Consider the following 5,278-nt stretch of genomic DNA (forward strand, 5'->3'; position numbering starts at 1 on the left):
TTATTTTCCCTCTCGCTGTCAATAATAATATTGCACCGAGCAGGCTCTCCCTCCTTTTCACGAGTATCAATGACAAATCAAACAAATCCCAGAGTCACTGCAGGTTTTTTATTCCTTTCCTATGAAGTTTCTTTTACTGTTGAAGTCTTCAATATGCAGAGATGTTGATTACTTGACTGAGAGAGAGGTTTCCCTGTCCTTTCCAGTAAGTTTAAAGCTAATCAAAACATGTCGATCACGTAATTAATATATAGGCTATGATGGCTGGAAACTCCCGAAATAAACTCTATCTGGATCATTGCGGTTTCTAATTAATAGCTAAGATAAAAATTATCTGGGAAAAGAAAAAAGGTAGTCGGCTAGCTTGTAACGCCTGGCCCATGCATTAAAGGATGAGCCAAACCATACCAATTACTCTAAATATCATATAAGGAATATATAGTTTGGTGTTGGTTTTTGCCCATCTTTCTTCTTCTTTTTTTAATTATATTTTTTTTAAAATTAATATTTTTAATAATTTGGCATATTGTTTTGATGTATTAATATCAAAAATATATATTTTTAAAATATTTTCAAATAAAAATCGATTTTAAAACATAATACCATTCAGGGTCACTCATTTTCGTGACATTTATTTCATTTTGTTCTTTGGCTTGGAGTTTCACAAGTTGGGAGAGCACCAAACGGCTACCACCAAGCCAACTGCTAGCTAGATAGACTCTTTGTTTTTTTTCTGGCTGATGAAAGAAGATTAGACCACCACTAATTAACAAATCTATAAATGCCTATCTTAGATACTTTAAAGCGAAATAGCGTGTCATACTGTCATCCATTCCTTAAGATGGGACTGTTTGATCAGCCAAGATTTGGGGTTCACAAATATTGGTTGAACCGAAACGGCTAATTCATGAGAATCATAATTTTTTGAACTCTTTTCTCGAACAATATAGAAGTTGGGTCTATTTCTTTTGCTTTGGCATGAAGAATTTGAAAAAAAAAAAAAAAAAAAAAAACTAAAGAGAAGTATTTTGATACATGGAAAAGCCCCACATGGCATATTTATCATTTAGTCTCTAATTAATAGTTATATGTGTCGAGGAATTCAAATGTAGGGGGGGGGGGGGCGTGGTGAGGCATGTGTGTTGAAATATCAACCCATCATGAATGTAATCTTAAAAGTAATGGTCTATTCTTTTTTTATTCAGGAAAAAAAATCAAAACAAAAATAAAAAACAAAAACAAACAAAGAAAGAAAATGACCTAAACCAAACATGTCGCTTTTGAAGCCTTGCCCCCCGTTTGAAGATGACTTAAACGAGCTTCTAATCAAGCAGCCAGTATTCATGGGAGCTAGAACGCGCGCCTAACCGAAAAGGTGCCCTCCTAAGCAATAATTAAGTGAAAAGGGTTTAAAATGTGATTTATTTATTTTTATTTTATTTTTTCAAAATGAAGATAAATGAGCTAGCTGACTTATTCCATGTGCATCCACAACTACAACGACACAAGCTAGAGATCTAGACAGAATCGTTCGCTTATTGCAACTAAAACTGCGCTTAAACATTTTCATTTTCACATGTAGTTTCACTTTCAACTTCTTAAATTAAGAAAAAGAGAAATCAAACATTTGAATGAGAGATATTCTAGGTTTTTTTTATGGAAAAATAGTCGTAGAGTAATTTCTCGAAGGATTTAATCCTTCAAATCTAGATCATACCAGCCAAGACATGATTTAATGTGATCACAGATTGAAAAATACTAGGTCAATACAAAACTAGCTATGACTTTGGATTTTTTTTCCAAGACAAAATTTTTCAAAACAGTTGCACAGTTTTTCAATGGAAATTGACAATCCTGATGAAACAGCTGATCAATCAGATATTGAATATACAATGAGATTTATTAACCATGCCAGTTAGGCCAAGATTAGAATATCTGATGATCTAATCAAGTCGATGACGTGCTAGAATCACTTAAACATTTTCTCTTTTTATGTTAAAAAAAAGTTTTGTATAATCACAGCGCGTTGCGAGGATAATCAATCTAGTTAATCCTATGATTTTATTTTTAAGATTTGCCCTTTTAAAAAATAACGTGATCCAATATCATCAAAATGATACGAAGAGATAAGTTTATTTTTAGCCGTACATACTCAATATCAGCGTCAAGAATCATAGAGTTGTTAGGGTTTCCTGTACTATTTCTTGAATCTAGGGGCATATCTCGCCAGCTCGATCACTACTGCAATATATAATTGATGGCACCTTACTTTATTTAGCTCCACGTACACCTACAGGACATGTTATTTTTCAATAATGTGCATTAGCCACTAATTCTCAACTTTTTTCTGTGGAATGTTCATGGTTTTGGTTCCACATGCTTGACACAGAGAAATAATATTCTGGCCAATATATATTAGAATTTCGAATAATTTCTTTTGGGTGTCGATTATAACTTCGCCTGAATCGATGACCAGTTAAGAAACCATGCAATGATGGCCCTGATGATCTTACAAGGGCAAGTTAAGAGTCTCTGGGTGTACTACTCGATAACAGTACTGTATAGTGAATTATAGTTCTCAGGGCAAATCAGTGTAAACAAAACTTTAAAGATAAATTATAGATCATGATGAAATAATGCTTAATTCCTCAAAAATCTTTTGTTTTTTGGATTCGTAGATATGATCATGAAGATAAGGAGCCAGAGATCATGACTATTGGGCGGTAATTTTCTCCGTATGATTTGACTGCTATTATTTCTAAATTCCACCACAAGCAAGACCACTTCCCAACAAAAGAAGGTGATAAAGAAGCAAAATTGAAGAGGCTATCTATCCATTCTGAAATAATCACTATATATTCCATTAGTTAGCACCTTTGAAAGAGAGGAGAAGCTTCTCTTGTTTGCATCGAAGTCAATCTATATGCATAGTGCCAATCAACACCAAGCGTGACAGAAGAAAATACCAACCCTTGTCCTGATTCCACCTCCTCATCAATCAATCCAACCCATCTTTCCAGGCTACATGGTCCCCATGATCCATAAAAAACTCTCAAGAGAGCAAGGACTTGGAATCTGTACACAGGGCATATTGTAACTATGCATACAAAATGACATGTTCTTGCTTGTATAGGTGTGGAAAGGAGCTAGCTGAAAGATTGGTTTTAGGTCGTGCCTCTCGTGCTTTCTAGTGGTTACAAGTGACAAGGTAGCCACAACCAATGAGCTAATGCCTTGCATGAATGATTGGCCCCAAATCATAATCAATACTGTAGCAGCCCAATATCCATTGCATCTCTCCTCCATCTTATTAGAGCGAATCGCTTTCTTTTATACGTGTTGTTTAAGGTCATATAATTCATTCCGGTCCCTAGTTGACATCTTAATTGTTTGTTTACCAACAAAGCTTTACTTAGAGAAGAATAATTATTTTTTCTCGCTTGGAATGTCGTCTACTTATCGAACCCAATTATTCTTATCCTTAACGCAAGTCTCTGGGTTCGGGGGCCGCCGGCCATGAACTAGAGAATTGATCGTGAACAGGACAGTATCGCTTTTCGTAAATTATATGCATATATATATATATATATTATAGTTCACGGCATGTTTTAGACTTGAGATAAGACTGATGAGTTCCCATTCATGTTTGAAATTAGGTTCATGCATAGAATCTTCAACGTTTGCAAAAGATTAATTAGGTTGTATTGCCCTTCAATGGGAGATGTAAACTTTAAATCTCCAATTTCACTCGGGGCATTGCTTTCTTTGACGGCTAACGCAAGAAAATGATCATCATGTACAATCCCAGCAGCATAAAGCAAGCATTGTTAAATGTATTTGTTCACCCGTTAATTTGATTGATAAGAGACTGATTTTGGTGACGCTTGTCTTATTTAAACTCTCAATTGAACACACACGCCAGTTAGACCTCTGTAAAATGATACTCTTGAAATCATGAAAGCTTATTAATTAATTGAGATATTACTTCATGATAAATTAATAATTTATATATTAATTAATAAAAAATAATTTTTATTAGATTTAATACATGTATTATGTATTGTAATTATACAAATACTATCTAATTATAAATTATCATTATTCTATGTATTTGATTAACTTAACAAGTTCATGGCTTATTAAATGGGATTTTTTTTTAGATAGGCACTTGCAAAGCATCCTCATCCTCATCTTATATAATGAATGAAATAGATCAAGAGGTCATTAGAATATTTATTGGCCAGTATTGAAAAGGGTGATGTTAAACAATACAAAATTATAAAATTCTTAGAACTAGAGAAGGTTCTTTGTGAATGGCTTGTTCAATATAAAAAACATGTGAATATGATGGAAGAACAAATCATGAAGAAGGTAAAGGAATTTTAAAAAAGATGTACTCAATTCATGGTGTTTTAAGAATATGAACTTGAGCAGTATGAACTGTGGGTACCATGCCAACTAACAAGTATGGGTGACCGAGAATTTATTCCGTTTGATAGCTTGATAGAAAAATGGATGGTTGAAATGTTCTCTTGCTTCTTGATAACTATCTCACTCATTGATAAATTGAAATGTTCTCTTGCTTCTTGATAACTATCTCACTCATTGATAAATTATAAAAGATTTAAAAAATATTGAATTCTTTCTCTTACTACTTAACACAACATAAAAAATTTAATAGTTTGATGCGGAAACATACAAGCTTTTAATATGTATAATCTTTATCAACTTTATTGAAATCTTTCAGAAGATTATCGAATGAGGATCTCAAATCCAAATAAATAAATAAATATTTTAGATGTAATGAATCTTGTAATTTTGCTTAGAAAATATATTCAAGCAAGTATAGTTAAAAATTGTTTTTTACATTGAAAATTAGGTATATGAATTCAACAATTGCATGTTCTAATCAAAAAATTGAAATATCATGATATAATGAATATTAAGTATATTTTGAGTTTCCTAAGTGAAAATGAGGCAACTGCAGAGTTGTTCAGTAAGAAAAAAATTATTAAGAATATCATGAAAAATAACAAAAAATATGAAGTTGAAGATGATAGTTTTGTATCGAAGCTTGTTTTCGTGTAAAGATGCATTCAAAGAAACAATTATATTGCATGTGTTTTTTTCTTGCAATACAAGAACACTATACTTGAGTTTTTTAATGCATTAAAAAAAATAGCAATGAGATCAAAGATACCAATTTCAAGAGGAAACAAGTAATATTAAAGTCATGTTTTACAAAGATCTTTTAAATGAGTTATATATATATATATAT

This window comes from Populus alba, chromosome 1, assembly GCF_005239225.2.
Source record: "Populus alba chromosome 1, ASM523922v2, whole genome shotgun sequence".
Taxonomy (NCBI): Eukaryota; Viridiplantae; Streptophyta; class Magnoliopsida; order Malpighiales; family Salicaceae; genus Populus; species Populus alba.